This window comes from Tiliqua scincoides, chromosome 5, assembly GCF_035046505.1.
Source record: "Tiliqua scincoides isolate rTilSci1 chromosome 5, rTilSci1.hap2, whole genome shotgun sequence".
Classification (NCBI taxonomy): domain Eukaryota; kingdom Metazoa; phylum Chordata; class Lepidosauria; order Squamata; family Scincidae; genus Tiliqua; species Tiliqua scincoides.
The window spans coordinates 36,892,892-36,912,472 of NC_089825.1; the positions used below are offsets into that span (position 1 = coordinate 36,892,892).

Genomic DNA, 19,581 nt, shown 5'->3' on the forward strand with positions numbered 1-19,581 from the left:
TTTAGTCATGCTGAAAGTGCACACGTAAAGTCAATGTAGAAAGCACTTCCATACAGGCTCTTTTTGCTTTTACACTATGGAAGGTCTCTTGCACAAGTAGCTACAGGAACAGTTATCAATTTGCTCATCAACCCCCAATGAACTCTACATTCAGAAAGATACATTTTGAGAAGACGGTTTGTCCATTTCTGACTCACACCCTAAACAAGGCATGCACCTAGCTGTTGATGCCTGCAAGTGAATGCGCGCATATTAAGGCTTTGGGGCCTTCTGAAGAAGCATACACTACATTCATGGCTTTGCATTTCAGATATTAAAACAGGGATGTTGTCCAAGCCTTGAGCAGAGTCCTGCTTCCTTAGTTGTTCTTTATCAGTAAAATCAGCCTCCCCATTGTATGTGCAATGGTGTTTATACATCGTTTTTCTTTAAGCAAGTGTTCTTCCTCCAAACACAGAAATAATGCCTCTCTCTCAGGCTCAAAGAGCTTCAATTTGAAAGCACTTTGTAGCCTATGCTGCTGCTGAATAAAGTAATCAGCTCTCTTTTTTATTTAGTATGTGGCCGTCAGTCCTTTTGCTCCAGTCTTTGAATATTTTATAGTCTGCTGTCATTCCTCATTAGTTTGAGAGGCATAAAAGCTTAGGTACCATGGCTTCTCAAAACTAATTGGATTCCCGAATACAGACAGACAGAGACAATACAGTAGACCCAATTTACGAATAAATGAGCTTCTGATTATTAGGGGTAAGCTATATGTCAAACTAAAATGCACATATTTTTAAATGAAAAACAGCTGGGAAGAGATAATTCAGAGCAGAGGAGAACCATAAGAACAGGCAGAGGGGTGCTTTGGAGTGGGAACATGACAGGTAAAGGGTAAAGTATAACTTCTCCCATCACTCATCTGCTCAAAGAATACTCCCCAAAGCTGCTTTTCATTCTTAAAATGGAATGTTACATATATGTAGTCTGCCCTTCGTACTAAATCAAAAGGACATGTTCAGATCTCTTTGTATGCACAGGAATACACACATTTTCCTGCTAATGCCGATTGGGACATCCTGTGTGACAGCAAGAAAAGACTTGCAGCTACTGTATGTCAGAAAGCAAGAGGCTACAAACAGTGGCTAAGAGCCTGAACTGGGAACTTAAAAGTTCCTGGTTCAAATCTTGCCTCTGCCAGGAAGTCACTGTCTCTCAGTCTATTCACACCCATCAACAATAGGAGATCCAATGATACCAGCAGTTTTACACAGCGCTTGTAAGAATTAGCAAGAAAAACATGAAGTGCTCCAAAGTAGTAGTATATACTCCTCAGGCCATAGACCAGAGTAAAAACATGGGGCATGAGTCAACAACGTTTAGGTGTGCTCATGTCCCACACTGATTTCAGTAAGAGAAATGAGCATATTGACAGCCCAATCCAAAACAGCCACCGCAGTATCCTGCATGGCCAGGGAGGCAGCCAAAGGTCTCCTTGAGGTAAAGGAATATTTGTTTCCTTGACTCATGTCAAGCTCTAGCAGCCGCTATGGGTCTACTTGGATCTGGACCAGTTGAATCACTGGCACAGATCTGAGTCGACCCATGTACGACTTTCAGGCGCAGGAGGGAGATAGAATGCGGCGGCAGCCTCTGCTGTCATCCTCACCTCCCTCCTGACCCAAACCACCCTCCTCCTGCCCAGTTTCACCCCCTCCCTGCTTTTCCCCTACCCTGGAGTGTCTCCCAAACACTTGGCAGGGAACATACTGCCAATAGCACCCAGGAGTCCTCCAAAAGGCATGGACACCCAGCGCTCACCCACACTGGCTCCCCATCGAACTCTCTGTCATTCTGGCCACAACCAAGTGCCTTACTTTTGTGACAGGCATCTACCGGTCAGTGCAAGAGAGACCAGCACTGGCACACAATTAGATAGTTTTCCCCCCATCATTTACTTTGCTCTTGCTATTTTCTCAATTATGACAATCGCACAGGCAAGTTTACAGTGTTTTACCAGCTCACAAATCTTTCGCCTGTTCCCATGCCCCATGTCGCATCATGCAATAGAGGGTACCAAACTATTCACCAAGAAGCAGACATTATTGGACCCAGGTGTAGATCTACTGAAAGGCAGTATGGTGCAGCAGTTAGACTAAGATAAGAGAGACCCAGGTTGAAATCTCCATCCAGTCATGAAGCTCACGGAGTGACCTTGGGTCAGTCACCATCTCTTAGTCCAACCGATCTCACAAGGTTGTTGCGAAGATAATGGAGGGTATCCCATGTATGCTGCACCAAGCTCCTTGGAGAAAGGCAATGTGCATCCATCAATTAAATATTCCTCCCTTGCTCAACCCTGCCTCCATTTCCTTTATGTCTGATTGTAAGCCCCTTGGGGCTACCCTCTCAATCTGTACAAGGCTTCATGTGCCCTGATGGTGCTCTAATAAATACTATCAGCAACAACAGCTAAACAGAAGACTGGCTGCTCTCCTATTTTTGCACTCCTGTACACCAAATTGGTAATGCTGTGGTTGTTGCTTTCAAAAAAAAAAAAAAAAAAAAGCAACAGCATGTGGTTAATTCTATAGGTTCCTGTAATCATAAATCCTGAATGCTCAGGCATCTCATTGCAAATACATTTGTGTTTGTCTATTATACAACACCAATATTATCTCTTGATCAGGGTTCAGTACTCTCTCTTTCATGCACACTTCGATTAAAAAAAAACCTAATTGGGAAAAAGAAAACTGTCAGTAATGTAGTAGAGAGTTTTCATGCCCAAATGAATTATGTTTATAGATTCAAGGTACAACATTACTCATCTTCACAGCAGATTGAATAAATACTCAGTTTGGTGTAATGTAGTGACACAAAATTGTGCTAAAAACTGATTTTCTAGCTGAGGTCCATCAGACAAATAGGGTTTAAGGAGATGAAAGAAAGTTTGCTCAGATGGGATTGGTTAATAAACTTGGGTATGCAAATGAAGGAGACTGCAACTACCATTGCGTAATTACATTGCAGATGCTTCTTAATTTTTATTATCTCCCAAGCAACAACACACAAGGCAGCATTTGGCACCACAGTATTAATGCTGGAGGTTGACAATTGGAGGCTCCTTGTCAAATACAGCCCCTGGAGAACAGCTCCTTTCCTCACCGCACCCAGTTATATTGTTGGGAGAGCAGAAAAATCAAGGTGTTTTGGAACTAGAACTAGAAACTAGAAACTATTCTCAGGAAAATCCAGAGTAAAAACTCAGATTGGTGCAATTGACCAAATATTTCACTGTCTTTCAGCCTCCCTCTCTCTGTCTCTCTCTCCTTGAGATAATGCAGCAAATGGGTATTGCTGGAAGCAGGGGGTTGTATCCAAGTAATTAGTTGCAACGGGACTTAGTTGTGACTAACACTCTTTGAATGCAAGCCAACAAATTAACTGAATCCAGGTGCTGCCAAACTGCTTGAACCCTGTAATGCTAGGAATGAAGCAGTCTGCCTGGTAGCTCTACTCCCAGAAACATGTAGCAAGATAAGACGTTCTGTCTTGCTATTCAAGAGCCAGAATAGAGAGAGAAAGAAGAGGCAGCCTACAGGAGGCCCCCTCATCAACCTTGTTCATTCTCTCTCTTTCTAACTTTTCATTTCCCATCTCCCTCTCCACCCTCCTGGCACTTCCTGTTATGACTGCTGAGTAAAAACACAAGTAAGAAAAGAAAATAACGAGGTCCCACCAGTGACTCAGTGACTTTAGCAAAGGTTCATTTTGCAATTTAGTGCACAGCTTTGCAGAGGAATGTTTCTGAATTCCAAGACCACAATACCTTCTGTAAGTCAGATGAGTGAGTTTACTGGAACTAGAGATGGGAGAATGACACAGCAGTTCCAAAACTAAGTTGTGGCTCCATGGGGAGCCAGAGAAACAAGCCAGGGGAGCCACGGAATCCTTGTGGAATAAACAACTGCCCTATACAATGTATAGGATTGTAGCCCTAATGCAGTGGTTCTTGAACTTTTCCGGCCCGTGGCACCCCTGATCCTTGTGGCCATTGGCCAAGCCTCCCCATTACACCACCTCACCTCAGTTACCCCCAAAATGGGGGTGAAGGTGTTGTTATACACTAGAAACAAAAAAACAGCTACCAGCACTCTGAGGCTGCAATCCTAACCACACTTACCTGAGAGTAAGCCCCAGTGAACAAAATAGGACTTACTTCTGAGCAGACCTGGTGAGGATTGTGCCCTGAGTTTGTTAGCAGCACACCTGGAGGGTTTTGGAAAGGGAGGGGAGGAGAAGTGATGAATTTGCTGGGAGAGGGGAAGACTGTTTTGTGTGTATCTGCTAATTCTAATGTGACAATGAGATCCAGAGACTGTTTGGCTGCAATCCTAACCTCACTTACCTGGGAGTAAGTCCCATTGAACACAATAGGACTCACTTCTGAGTAGACCTAGCTAAGATTGTGCCTTTTGTCTTATAATAGCAGCCAACATGGGAAGTACCCCCCCCAAATAAATAAATAAAGGAGGCAGGAGGAAAAAGGGGGCTGGCTGAAAAGGAATGGGTGTTTTTTTATTTTTTAATCAATTTTTGGAGACAAAGCCATCAAGAATGGGTTTTTTTTTCTTTTTTGAAGGGGGAGGAAAAAGAGAAAGGTGAGGATCCTTGGTTAAGCTGACACAGACCCCACGCTTATGTAGGTCTACTCAGAAGCAAGTCCCATTTGAGTCAATGGGGCTTACTCCCAGGAAGGTGTGGACATGAACACACCCTGTGCTGATGAGATGCAGCACCTCTGCCGCTGCCCAGCCAGCCTTCTTTCCCACCTCCCACTGCCCCACCCACCTATTCGAAGAAAAGCAGCAAGTAGGGTGGCAGCCTGTACAGCTGAGCCAAGCTGAGCAGCTGTGGCCACCTCTCCCTGAGATGCCTGGTGATGCCCCTGGAGGTTATCCACGCCTCACTAGGGAGGCCCGATGCACAGATTGAATACCTCAGCCCTAATGGGTTGCCACGGCCAATGGCCCAGTAAGTCAAGGGAGCCAGCAGTCGGGAACCACTAACTTACTGCAATTACCTTGTACGCTCCTTCTGTACCTATGTAGAAGTATAGTGCCATAGTTATGCACTGAAAAACCTGCCAACAGATCCTTCAAGCAACCCAATTGTCCAGCAGTGCTTTATATCAACCAAATCATATCAGATTAAGGATTTGGAAGCAGACATTTTCAACCACTTCATCAACAAGTAATATAAAATTGGGGGGGGGGGGGAGAGCAAGTGTGTTACACAAAAAAAACCCATAATTTTCTAGCCTTGCCTACCATAAGCAAACAAGACTCCTGTTTAGCCAAATATTTTAATACTAGTCAAGCAAATAACTGAGATATGAGTTGTACCTAAAGTTCCCAAAAGTAAGGAAAAGCCATTCTGGTAGAAATGCTACAGCCATTAAGACACCAATTCAAAACAGACATATCGAAGCTATAAAAAAAAAGTCATGGTCAGCAATCATAACACATCACAAGGTGCAGCTCCTTTCCTTATAGCATTTTACAAAAGAATACTTACCATACTTGTGTTGTCCTGGGACTCCGGGGCAACTTAGATGGATATGTAAATGCACAATTCACAAAAGGAAGCAGCCTTCTTTCTTAAAAACAGATCTGCAGGGAAGTCCAGAAGCAGATCACAGTTTGTGTACCTGTCAACTCTTTTCCCCTGCACCATTCTGCTGCCAAAAGTGTCTCCAAAGCAGCTGTTTGCAAAACATGCGCAGCTCAGATATATTTCTTAATAGATTTAAGGAACGGGAATCAGAAAGCTTCCTGAAATCAAGTAGCTTCTCTTCCCTCACACACAGACACTTCTCATTCAACACTGGCCAAAGCAAACAGTCAATTTTGCCAATCAGATGACTACATTTGTAAGAGGATTGCCATTTATTTAAAAATTATTGCTTCCTACTGTGAGCTTTTGGGGGAAGAGGACAAAAACAACACAGTAAATAAGTGTAGAATCCTATGTGGAAAGGACCCCAAACAAGAGGGGGCCATTAACCACTCGTCTCATCACCCAGACCCCAAGAACATGTTTTTCGCATGAGTTATTGTTTCTGATGCTTCTTTGATCTTAAGCAATAGGTCTGGCTACAAGTACCTATCAATGCTCTCCTTCGTTCAGGCCTTGCATTTCCATTAGCAGTTTACTGTCCAGTAAAGACTGATATGGCAACTTGGAGGAAGGAGGACAGGGTAGAAACAAGTGGTTTAAAAATCATTTACAAGGCTCCAATGTTGTTCAAAACAGCATGTGTTTTTGTCTCCAGATCTGATGCACAACAGCATGGGTGTACGTACACACACACACACACACACACACACACACACACACAGAGAGAGAGTATTTAGTATGGAAAATTCCTATCCATTAAGTACATATGTGCTGGAAACATGTGGCTGTACAATTGCACATCTTGACAAGCCTCTGTTTATTACTTTCCTAGAGCACTTTTCACCATTTTGCATGAGGAAGCGTGCCGATTTGCCAGTTTTTGTAGCACTCCTGCAAAATGTTCATGGTGAGTAAACAAGAGACAACCCCTGTTTTGATCCAGCAATCAGAATGGGAAAGTAGGAACACAAGCCAAATGCTATTTAGATGGAACATTTTCTAACTGATGGGGCTGAGCTACAAAGCAAGACTCTGTGGGTAGCAAAAGAAAATATTAATGCGATTTAAAAGATAACTCCTCCTCTGAAATCTGTATTAGCTGCAATTACACCCCATGATGTTTTTGATCCTTTTCCAATAACAGTTATTGCTTTTCCAATAACACTTATTGCACACTTCCAGAGTCACTGTAGGCAATATGATATGGCTTAAGGTTCACTTGCATTGGATTCTGTCATTCTCAATTTTCATTATGATGGAGGTTTGTTTTTTTACAATAGAACTGTCCAAAACTAAAGCCATGGCACCTGCTTTAAGCTTCGCTTACAGTTTAAGAAGTAAAACCTGGTCTTTCCCATGGTGATGTTACACATATCAAAATGCTTCTGGGAGGAGCAGATGCAAGACCATTCATACCTAAGGGAGGCAACGGCTCCTATTACTATTTGTAATTGAGAAGGGTAAACCTGAGAAGATCAAAGGACACCAGTCTCCCCCCCCCCATTTTTTATCCTTGCTTAAAGCCTGTGTGTGGTTTCACTGCAATTCATATCTATGTACCGCTTTTCAGCAAATAACTTCTCAAAGCTGTTGAGAAGAGTCCCTGATCTTCCCCTATCTTTTCACCTTTTGGGCCTTCTTATCACTCCCATATGGAGCTCAGCATACTGAAGGGGCACCACCAAGTCAGTTTAAGGCAGAAGTCATCTATTGTTGCTGAATGTTCTTCATTATCTCCAAACAACTGGCAAGCAAAGAACTAGGCACTGAGCAAGCTTATTGGACTGTGAAGCTCACCAGATTCCCCAAAGCAAAGAAGGTCAGAGCTTACATGATTTTCGCAACATCCCTCCCCATATCTAATCCCACAAGCAAAACCCAGTTAACACCTACTGGTTTTAAAAAGGTTTCATTTTCTGCTGCTAAACATTTCTGTTCGGCCAACAGTGTACTAGGTGCTATGCACAAACACGGTCTCCACTCAGAGAGCCTACAATCATTGGTACAAGAACAAGAAAGGGAAGGAAAAAAAGGTCAGGATTTACTCCAGGTAGCAGTGAAGGATTATGAGCTAGGAGGCAATGGTATCCAAAAAGAAACTGTTTGCCCTGTAAACTACTTAACCTGTAGTTTAAAAAAGTTTGTATTTATACAGCCTCATTTCCAGCTTCTAGGAATGATAAAACCAGAGGACAACAAACAATTCCCTCCTAAATGAATGGAATAAATCAACGGTTCTCACACATTTAGCACCAGGACCCACTTTTGAGAATGAGCATCTCTCAGGACCCACTGGAAGTGATGTCATGATCAGAAGTGACAACATCAAGCAGGAAAACTTAACAATCCTAGGCTGCAATCCTACCCACACTTACCCAGGAGTAAGTCCCACTGACTATCATTGTTAAAATAATATACATAGCAGCTTGCTAAAAGTGCAGGTCTATAATATTTCCCCAAATGCAGTCACATCCCAAGGCAGTATTAAGCCTAACATATTAAAAATAAAATATTGAAATGAATGGGGACCCACTTGAAATTGGCTTGCAACCCAGCTAGTGGATCCTGACCGACAGTTTCAGAAACACTGAAATAAATAATGCACTGGCACAGGCATGCAAAGTACTTGTATTTTCCATATATTTCTACCCTAAAATCTATTTAGGAAAGAATGTTAGAATAGGCAAATGTGCATTTATTTAAGATATACGATGTCAGCAGAATGGCACAGGATGTGGCAGAGCATAAGAGAATATAGACAGAAACTTGGCATAAAAATCAACCCTTGACACTGATTTTCTGAATCTACCTTAAAAAGCCACTGTGGCTTCCCCTGGTATGTGAGAAGAATTGATCAAGTGGGAATAGGGTACATGGGGAGAAGGTTAAAAGGCAAAGAGCAGGTGGTACGCACCACACACACATGGGCACAAGAACATAGTAGAATTTCACAGTAGAATTTCAACATAATGGAAAAGTAGAATTTTGATACATAGATGCTTAATAATTCATACTTGGAAAATGATAGTTCCTCATTAGGGATTGCCTAGGCATAGACGATGGCGGAGACCAGGCAGTCTCAAGCAAATGCGTGTGTGCGCGCCTTTTTTTTTAAACCCTGTAATTTGTTCACTGTGTTTCTGCAAACAAATAAAAGGAACATACAATATTTCCTTCCCAACTATGAGCCTGTTTATATTTCTGAGGAAAATAATTTCTCAGAACTCCATCGGCTCCCCTAGAAACTTGTAAAAGGATTCCTCAAGTCTATTTACAGCTTTTTACAGTGCAATCCTATGCACGTCTGCTCAGAAGTAAGTCCCAGTGAGTTCTATGGGATTTAGGTAAATGTGCTTAGAATTGCAGTCTGAGTTATGGTAACCAAAACATTCACTTATTCTCTGCCAACTTTCTCCAAAATAAGCACATTAAATAAATTGGAGGCAAGGAGGGAGAACATTCCTGTGTCCTGGAGGGGAGAACAATGATAGCCCCCTTTTGTCCACACACAAAGTTGTCAAGCAAGTTCTCTTATGTGCATTTTACAGGAACTATATTTTAAGAGAGGTACATGAGGGCTACACTGTAAGCCGTGCTTCAGACATTTCTGACAAAGAAGCAGTAAACAAGTTTCCCCTTCTCTTTTCACATTTGAATGTCCAAAGACGAGCCCATGTGCAATCATACCAAAGCAAAATGCATCTGCTTCCATTTCCAGGTGCAGACCAGGCAACTGTGCTCTGACGTTACCTGACCCAGCCATAGGATCATATGCACCTTCCCTCTACCCCTTCATTTACCAAGTTCCTGATTTGCAACAAACTAAAATCTATTCTTGGTTTTAAACTGCCTTACCCCACTTCCCCTTCAAATTGCAGTCCAAAGAGGGTTACTCTCTGGAAAAAAAACAAAAAACCTCAATCTAAAAGAACAAACAAATGGTTAAATCTGCAGGGCACCCAGTTAACTGATCCTGGTGCATGCTGCCATTTTTCTAGCATGGTGACAAGCTGGGTTTTTCACAAGGCATTTGGTTTGGAGTGAAGGTGGCTGCTGCTGCTGCTGCGTATTTTTGTTTGCTCTTTGAGATTATTTTGAGTTTGACGCAATAAGCTCTTGCGCTGGGTGACACAAACCCTAGTGACGCCTCAGGTATCCTTACATCTGACCTGCCACTGTGATCTCCAAACGGCCACAAATAAGGCATTAACTAAGCAGAGTGCAAAGGAAGGAGGCAGTATGCAAGCAGCAGACTCACTGCCACTGTGCCAAACCAAGGCAGGGCATTATTTATTCATTTTATTGAAGAACATTTTCATTCTTGCCTGTGGCAACCAAGGCTGCTAACAATCAAAACCAGAACTCATAAAGTAAATAACATACACAATTTCTTTGACATCTGAAGCGGCGTGAAGCAGGGCTGTGTTCTTGCACCAACCTTGTTTGGGATCTTCTTCGCTGTCCTGCTGAAGCAGGCCTTTGGAACTACAACAGAAGGCATCTATCTCCGGACCAGATCAGATGGAAAGCTCTTCAACCTCTCCAGACTGACAGCAAAGTCCAAAGTCCAGCTGAAATGTCTGCGTGACTTCCTCTTTGCCGACGATGCAGCTATCACTACCCACTCTGCCAAAAATCTCCAGCAGCTCATGGATCGTTTTAGCAAGGCCTGCCAAGATTTTGGACTGACAATCAGCCTGAAGAAAACACAGGTCATGGTTCAGGATGTGGACTCACCTCCCTGCATTACAATCTCTGCGCATGAACTGGAGGTTGTCCATGACTTTGTGTACCTTGACTCAACGCTCTCCGACACTCTTTCTCTCGATACCGAGCTAAACAAACGCATCGGTAAAGCAGCTACCACGTTTTCCAGACTCACAAAGAGAGTCTGGTCCAACAAGAAGCTGACGGAACATACCAAGATCTAGGTCTACAGAGCTTGCGTCCTGAGTACACTTCTGTACTGCAGCGAGTCATGGACTCTTCACTCACAACAGGAGAGGAAACTGAATGCTTTCCACATGCGCTGCCTCCGACGTGTTCTCGGCATCACCTGGCAGGACAAAGTTCCAAACAACACAGTCCTGGAATGTGCTGGAATCCCTAGCATGTATGCACTACTGAAACAGAGACGCCTGTGTTGGCTCGGTCATGTCGTGAGAATGGATGATGGCCGGACCCCAAAGGATCTCCTCTATGGAGAACTCGTGCAAGGAAAGCGCCCTACAGGTAGACCACAGCTGCGATACAAGGACATCTGCAAGAGGGATCTGAAGGCCTTAGGAGTGGACCTCAACAAGTGGGAAACCCTGGCCTCTGAGCGGCCCGCTTGGAGGCAGGCTGTGCAACATGGCCTTTCCCAGTTTGAAGAGACACTTGGCCAACAGACTAAGGCAAAGAGGCAAAGAAGGAAGGCCCATAGCCAGGGAGACAGGCCAGGGACAGACTGCACTTGCTCCCAGTGTGGAAGGGATTGTCACTCCCGAATCGGCCTTTTCAGCCACACTAGACGCTGTTCCAGAACCACCTTTCAGAGCGCGATACCATAGTCTTTCGAGACTGAAGGTTGCCAACTATAATAACAACTATACATACCAAAATCCACAAATGAGAAATGTAACAATATCACCCACCCACCACATTACATGCAAGCCAAATGGGTAGTCCATGACAAGTCCCTATTCGGCCTCAATTTGTCCCACAAAAGTGGGAGGGGATTAATAGAGGGGAAACGACATATTTTAGGGGAAAGAGCCAAAATAACGTACAGCAAGGCAAGTGCTCTATAATACTTAACACACTGCCAGGCAGAAGGACATTGGAACAGTGGCCCCAGAAACCACAACATCCAAGCTTTCACCCAGGCAGGGCCTCTGAGAGGAATTTTATCAGGGATTACAAAGTTTCTTTTAGGCCCCTTTGCAAAGGAGGAGAAGTGAAACAGAGCAGGCGAGCGGGTGACAGGCGAGCAGAATGGGGGCAAAGGGGGAGGGTGGAGACAGCTGGAAAAGTCTTTGGATCCCAGGTCTACCACCCATGTGGCATCATCAGTTCGATACAGTAATAAAAAGTCTTTTAAAGATGATAGAAAATCATGCAGAAAATTAGCATCATCCTATTTAGGCTCACACTAGAATGGAAAGTGTCTTGTTTGCGCCAAAAAGTGCTTCTGAGCAGCTGTGTCCCTGAGTTCCTATACACTCCTCCATGCTAAGTGGATCCACAAGCCAAAGAGCTACTGTAACAGGCCAGTTTCCTCCCAGAGTTGACACTGTATTAAGGAGTGTCATGAATGTATTCCTTGGCCCCGCATATACGGCTTGCCAGTAGTTGCAGCTTGTGGCAGTGTCCCCACCTTCCCATGCGGACAACATGTCTGCGTAGATAGGAAAATGTAAGATCACAGGAAATGTGGCCCCCTCTGGGAAATTCTGGCCCCCTCCTTTGGCTACTGACCTCCTTTTTAACCATGGGCCCAGGTACAAACTACCCCTTTTACCACACACACACACACCCCCAGGCTTTGCACCCAGGACAAAAAGCAAAGTTGAAATATATCACTAGCACAATTTATACATAGTTAGCAATTCTTTGGAAATAAGCTGTAGGCAGCAAATTCAGTCTCTTTTCCTTCCTCCCTCACACAGAATGGACAAATGTCTTATTTCCTAGATGGTGTGTCATGATTACAGATGCAGTCTAATGTACCACTTTCCAAGTAATGAGTTCCATAGAACGTTCTTCTGAGTTAGACTTCAGACCTCCTTCTGAGTAAACATGCATAGGAGTAAAAGCATTTTAAATACAATTCAAAAGCACTGCTCTTTGGTTTATGCCTAGCAGAGAGACAAAGAAACTGCACTTAAGTATAAAGGCACTGTAAAGGATTGCATTGTGAAAAGCCACAATAGTGCCATGTTACAGCAATGAAAGCTTATAATACGAGTGTATAATGATAAAGCCAATATATCTTAATGGAAGAAGAATCTTTTCAAGTTAGGAGCTACTTTTTTTGTTTTTGGTCTAAGAATGCAGAGAAAGGAGGCACCAAGACAAAGAAGCTCTCTAAGCTTTAAAGGCAGCTTATCTCATCTAAAGAGAAAACAGCAATTGAGAAACTCACAACAAACCTGGATTACAGAAAGAATGCGTAGGTGGAATGTGTGCTAAGAAAGGAGGGGTGCTTGGTGAGCCCAGAGGCATTAGTAATCTGGCCTCCCGAAACTGGGCAACCGACCCACCCTCATGTGCAAAGATGCCAAGTAACCTAACATCCACTCACTATACATCCATAAATTGCATCAACACGATGAATGTTTTTAACTAGTGTAGGACGCCTTCAAAGAAAATGAAGCGCATTTCAATGCCTGAGGTCCCTTTGCACAGAAGCCCTGAGTTTGCCCTCACTGCTGTTGAGGAAGGCAGCAAGTATCTTAGCTTCCACATTTCTTGGGTCAATTAAGAACACTAAAGAACAACTAAGGAAGTTGAAATAAAAAAATCAGCTTTCCTGATCGACAAAAGCAAAAAAACAAGCAACAGGATGCAATCAAATCACCTACGTTTTGCCTTTAAGTTAAGACACAGGGATTATAAAGTAAAATACAATGACATGCAATAAGCTTCTCGGAGAGAAAGAAAGATTTCTCAAACCAGGCTGAGATTTTGGTGAACTTTGTCACCCATATCTGCTTTTAATAAGTCTCTTAGTCTGGTCAATAAAATAACCCATCAGGGTGCCTGAAACCAGTGAGGAATTGCATCAACAGCAAGGTGGTATCTACACAGCTCAGCTTTTACAACTCCTTTGATATCATTGTGTCATGTCCTGTGTTGGACAGACTGATGATCCAGTCAACTCCAGCTCTCAGCCATGTGCTTTCAACTGTGTCAAAACATCAATCCTGCTGTAAAATGTAAAGGTCCTTTATTTCCACCACCACCCCAATCCATGATCTCAAAACAATTTTTCTGCTTTAGTCATTTCTTTCATAGCCACCTATATAGGTCAAAACAAGAAAGTCTTCCTGTATGCCTGGGAGAAATAAACTTCTCTCTCTAAAATCTGTTCTGCATTTCAAAGGCCATGTTCATCTTAACAGAACTTTAACTCATGATCTGTTCTCAATAAAAGAAAGGAGGAAGCAGGTTATATTAAAAGGATTATGGACCACTTGTCCAGGACAACAGTCCCAAGAAGATTCTCTCCATTTCTTCCTGCAATGCTGATCTGTATCAGAAAGGGGAAGGACACTTTTCTCTCTGCAAAACAGAAGTTAAGGATAATTTTCAGAGAAAAGTCTACTAAATGTGAACACTGACAAGTTTTCCTTATTCCAGAATCTAGAAATTTGTTGCACAAAACAGAATATCCCTGCTGGATCACGAGAATCCATCTAGCCCAAGATACTGCTTCCCACAGTGGCCTACCAGCTGCCTTTAGGAAGCCTACAAGCATGGGAAAGGTATGCTTCTCTCTTGACATTGTTTCCTGGCAACTAGCAATCTAAGCAGTACTTTCAACCAGTGTAGCGTGGCACACTGGTGTGCCGTGAAAGGTCCACAGGTATTCCATGGGAGTTTGGAGCATAGCGGTTGAAAACCACTGAAAAAACTCTTCTGCATTCTGCAGCTGCTGTTACTACAGACAGTTAGTTGCCCTAGAAACAGAGCCACAGACAAATCTCCCAGAAGCCAGAACTGACATCACAAGGGGCAAAGACGATAGAGGGCAGTGTGCCATGAGAAGAAAAACATTGAAAAATCACTGACTCAGAGGTACGCATGCAAGGTATACCTTCTGCTGGTAGAACCTTTTGCTCCAAAGGTGCCCTTTTGCTAGTAGAATGCCTCATGACTAGCAGTCTCCGATAGACCTGTCCTCCATGAATTTTTCCAATCCCCTTTTTAAAGTTGTTTCAGCTACACCACATCTTGTGGCAATTAATTTGACAGGCTAATTGCACATAGTGTAAAGTACCGCCTCCTTGTGTCAATCCTAGCTCTCCTGCCCACAGGTTTCATTGGATGACCCCTGGTTCTACTGTTGGCAATGCTGTGAGAAAGCAACATCAGTCATTTCTGTATGACATCTGGAAGGAGAGTTTCCTCCAGGTTTTTTAGATAGGATATATAACAGTTTTGAGAATTCCACACTTGTCCTGTACCAAAGCCTTTTAAGTGGTCCTCACCTCCTAGATAGGAAGCTGATGAAGAAAGGACAGGAATTCATAGCTAGGGTAATTTTGTCCAAAATAGGAAGCAACAATCCAAAGGAAGACTCAGTGCAAAGCAAAAGAAAAGCACAAGGAAAAACAGGACTGAATTTCTGAGAACTGCTGCATACATGCAGATCATTTCAAAAGTGAACTACAAGTTAGCAGATTCAGTATTAGCTCATTTTGCATTAAGAAAAGCCATTGACAAACACATGAGGGTGGTGGCCATAGTTCAACAACAACAAAAAAATCCGCTTTGCATACAGAAGGTCCCAGATTCCATTTAGATTCCATTCTGGGTAGGACGGGAAAAAATTTCCTTCTGAAACTCTGGAGAGTCACTGCCTGTCAACAACAACCATCCTGAGCTAGTGTTTCCCAACCAGTGGTACGGGCACCACGAGTGGCACTTGAAGTGGTGTCTGGTGGTACTCAGTGGGCCCCTGGACTCCTACTGCCCAGCAGCAAGACCAGGAACACAAAACAACAAACAGCAGTAGGAGACTCAGGGCCCAATCCTATCCAATTTTCCAGTGCCAGTGCAGCTGTGCCAGTGGGGTGTGCACTGCATCCTTAGGTGGGGAGGCAGTCACAGATGCCTCCTCAAGATAAGGGAATGTTTGTTTCCTTACCTTGGGCTGCACTGGTACTGAAAAGGTACTGGATAGGATTGGGCCCTCAGTAGGCACAGCCCCAAAGCATGCTTTTCCATGCTTGACAAAGCCCTCTCATCTTCCCTGAGCCTCTTACTGGTGTTTGTTGTATTGCATCTGATCTCTCAACCCAGAAGTAACTGGTGATGATGGCATTGCTTCCAGTGGTGCTTCGAATAGGTGGACCATGTGAAGTTGAATGGCAGAGGACAAATGTTGAGAAACACTGAGTTGGACCAGCGATCTTACCTGGTACAAGGCAGAGTCCTACGGAGTCTGGATAACAAGCTATATCGTGTGCCTATAGCAGATTTCAGTGTGTGAATTCTATTGTTCTTTGCCCTTCATAGATTGACTGATAGCAGGTAGATTTCAGCCTCTCAGCCTGACCTAAAGCCATCAGTGAACTTTCCAAGTCTGTGGATCTGAACCTGGATCAACAATCAGGCATTTTCCACCTTTCGCTTATGGTTCCCCCCACCTCGTCTCTTTTTGCACAAGTCCTGCCTTCCCAAGTACTACTGTCACCATGGACAGCTGCTGTCCGTTGAAATAATTAGCTTACTTACAGTTGCCACTGCAGAAGAGAAGGGGCTTCTTCATTGCTGTTGCCCCTTGATGCCTCTTCCTCTCTGCACCACCTCCCTCAACTAACCTTTTCTAAAGAGCCAAGCCAAGGCAAGTCACCTTGCCACAAATGCTCTGCTGCCCCAGTCATCTCGTACTTTCAACAGGGTCGTGCAGTCCTCATGGCAATAGGACCAAAGACCACTTGCCATGCACCATCACCACTGGTTGAAAAATAGTGATTCAGAGATGACACCCTTGTTCTACACCCATGCCATGTCAATACAACAACATGCACACACTGTAGGAAGAAAAAAAAGCTGTAAGTCAAACAATCAGTTTATTTACCTAAAGAACTTTGTTTCTCGATTGGGACGAGAGAATTAGGGTTGGGTTTCTTGTTGAGCAAGCATTAATCTGCAAAACTAATCTCATTGCCCAAATGCAGCCAATGCTGACCAAGCCCATTGCCCCATGTATGCCCAATGTTCTATGCTGACAACACTTCATACCTCCAAGTGGCAACACATGGAACTGTTGAGCAATAGATCTGCTGATGCAAACCCATCAGCTGAGTTTCACTAGGCCAAAGGGAGAGAGGATCATACTAAATTAGCATTCCAGCCATGCCATAGCCAAGCCCCTGGAGATCAAAAAGCCTGTCCACTCCCGAAGATAGATATATAAGGGTGAGCTTCCAAGATGTAGCACAGTTTCAATGAGCCAAAAAAAAAAAAAAGCAACCATCAATGAGCCAAAAAAACAACAACAACAAAACAACCATCTTTCCTTGAACTACACCACCCACCTAATCAGGTTCAATAAAACAAGGCAACCTCATTTAGCAGTCAGCACTGGGTAATGCAACACTAACAAGCATCATTATGATAGGTAAAATTACATGGACTGCAAGTAGAATCAGTAGAATGCTGTAGTAACTGAAATTTAAGACATAATTTATCCTTTTCTCAATTCACTAGCAGCAGACAGCTGTACTCACAGGCAGGTTTTGGTTTTCTGGTTCATATGGGAACACTTAGCAGGTTAAAAAGAAAACTGAGAAAAAGTAATGCAGATCTACTTTCTGTACAAACATGTTAATAATATCTTGCTGCTAGAAGACATCAGTTCAGCCTATTTGTTGAAGTTGGTTTAGAGATTTGTGTATTATTATCTTTCTACTTTTGCAGGCATTTAGGGAGGCAAACATACTACACAATATAATGAATCATATTTAACAAATGAATCGGGCACCACAAAGTTCAGTAAGGCAAACGAAACAGTAGTGACAGTTACAAAAACTGTATGTCAGAGCATAAACTCCATGAAATAGGGCTGTCTTTACACTCTTTTTGGAAAGGAATAAGGGGAGGCAGCCAGTTGGGCCTTTCGAGGAAGAGAATTTCACAGTCCACACACGGGGGGGGGGGCCCATCCTCTGTGGATTCGGGACCTGCAGAATTAACTCCCTGCAGGTTCTGAACCCAGAGAGGGCCAAACTGAGCTCCCAGACACAACTGGAGATGTTCTCTGGTTGCATCTGCGATGCTTTCTGAGGCCTGTAGAAGTCGCACCTCAGAAAGGCCTCCAGAAGTGCCAGAAAATCCTCCAGTTTTATTAAAAACAACTGGAGGACATCGCTGGTCACATCTAGAGATACTATTGGACATTCATTTATCTGAAGGTTTCAGTTCCACGGCGGTCCAGAAATGGATCCCCTGCAGATACCTAGGTCCAACTCTATGTACAAATCAGGGACAGCCTATCCACGGAGACATCCTCTGGTCCTGGATAGGCAATATGAACTTGTGCATGCATGTACACCTACCTACATCTCCCAGTAACATCTGCCTCATGTGCTCCCTGGATTCAAAAAGGAAACAGAGCATTAAAAAGTGCAGAAGAAGAGCCCATCACTCTCCTCCACACTTACTCTTCCTTTTTGAATCCAGGGAGGGTGAAAACAAGCAGCAGGGATGACTGGTGTACCATCAGTAAAGATGCTAGGTCCAAATTTTGCAGAAGTTCCATTTTTTTTCCCCCTAAAGCTTATCAAGATAATCAACTGAAAAGTAGCTAAAATCCCCTTTGATAAAAAGACAAGCATTTTCAGATGCGTAGCAACCAGGCTAAACAGTCACCCAGTTACTGATATCTGATCTCTCCAATCAACGCCCCAGCACTGCTGCAAGTCACAACTTCCAAGCGATGAGCACATTTCAAAATGCAAATATTATGGCACTACTAGTCTTTTATGCTCTGAAAACACCATTGTCATTCACCCGTCCTATTGCAAACAAACAATATGCTGTGAGAAAGAGGTCCTCTGGCAAATCTATTTTTTTAAACAGTGTGCAAATTGAAACGTTTAGAAGAAGGTGTTTAGTTAAACTGTCATAATATTTAGTGAAGATAGCTGTGATGTTCAGCATAAACTAAAAAAAAAACCAAGACGCGACACAAATAAATAATGAACATCTTAAAGTGCCTTAAATCATTCTGATTTAAAAACATGCACACAGGGGCACACTTGACTTGCCACACAATCTACAGACTCAAATAAAGACAGATACTACTGATCAATTCCTTCCATCAGTCTTCACACCTTCTCAGTGCTGGCATCAGATTGCTGCCCTGGGCCTGAGTCCTGCATCCCCTCTAACCCCTGATGGTTCACTGGGTGCTGCCACTACTATCAAAGATTCAGGATTTGGCCCCAGCTGGATTGGTCCTCTGATGGGGATGAACCCTTGGCTAGTGCAGAACCCCTCCTTGACTTCATCCCTGCGCCTTCTCTTCCAACTAGCCATACACATGTCAGAGAATTATCTTTGAGTGGACAGGTGGAGGTCCTCATCACTTCAATAAAAGGGTAGCCATGGGTTTTAAAACCCACCCTCAAGATTTGAATGTGGGATTTAATAGCCCATAACTGCCCTCCTTTCCATTAAGTTGGCCATGGTATTCCTTTTTAGTGACTCAGATCCAGTGAGGGAATCTGAAAAAGAAAGTTGGGGGACTTGTGTGGAAACAACAGGGGCAGAAAGGAGTTTGCTTGCTGGAACTAGCTGAACACTTAGTCCACTGGATCATGGATGGGCAGAAGGTGACTCTGGAGCTACTAACAGCCAATAGGTAATCAAAACACTTTTCCAAACCTTCTGCCCTTGTTGTTCTTCACCTCAGTGGTTTGAATGTTTTCCTTTTCACGTTTCCACAAACAAATCCCAGACCAGCCTTGCTTGGAGCATGAGCAGAATACCAGGCAGCATGCACTATTGAGCACTGTGTACGTGTGCATGTAAACACCCCCCCACTCCCCCGCAAACATAAATCATTATACAAACTGCCACGTCATGACTGGTGTTGTCTCTTCAAGCCACCACATTGTGACACGCTTGGCCTCTTCAAGCTGCCATTTTGGGCTGGGAATTCCCAGGACAATGCAAATTCTGATCACAATTCCAAGATACGGA

At 43.5% G+C, this 19,581-nt stretch overlaps 1 protein-coding gene across 6 annotated transcripts in view; it reads right to left on the reverse strand.

Annotated features, from left to right (window-relative positions):
- Positions 1-19,581, reverse strand: part of OSBPL3 (oxysterol binding protein like 3) — a 116,252-nt gene that overhangs the window by 81,307 nt on the left and 15,364 nt on the right. Inside the window, exon 1 of one of the 6 annotated variants that reach the window (XM_066631348.1) lies at positions 5,563-5,582. The exons of the other annotated variants lie outside the window; for them this stretch is intronic. The gene's annotated coding sequence lies outside the window, so the exon portion shown is untranslated. Of the gene's footprint in view, positions 1-5,562; positions 5,583-19,581 lie in introns of those variants that run through there. 6 annotated transcript variants of the gene reach the window in all.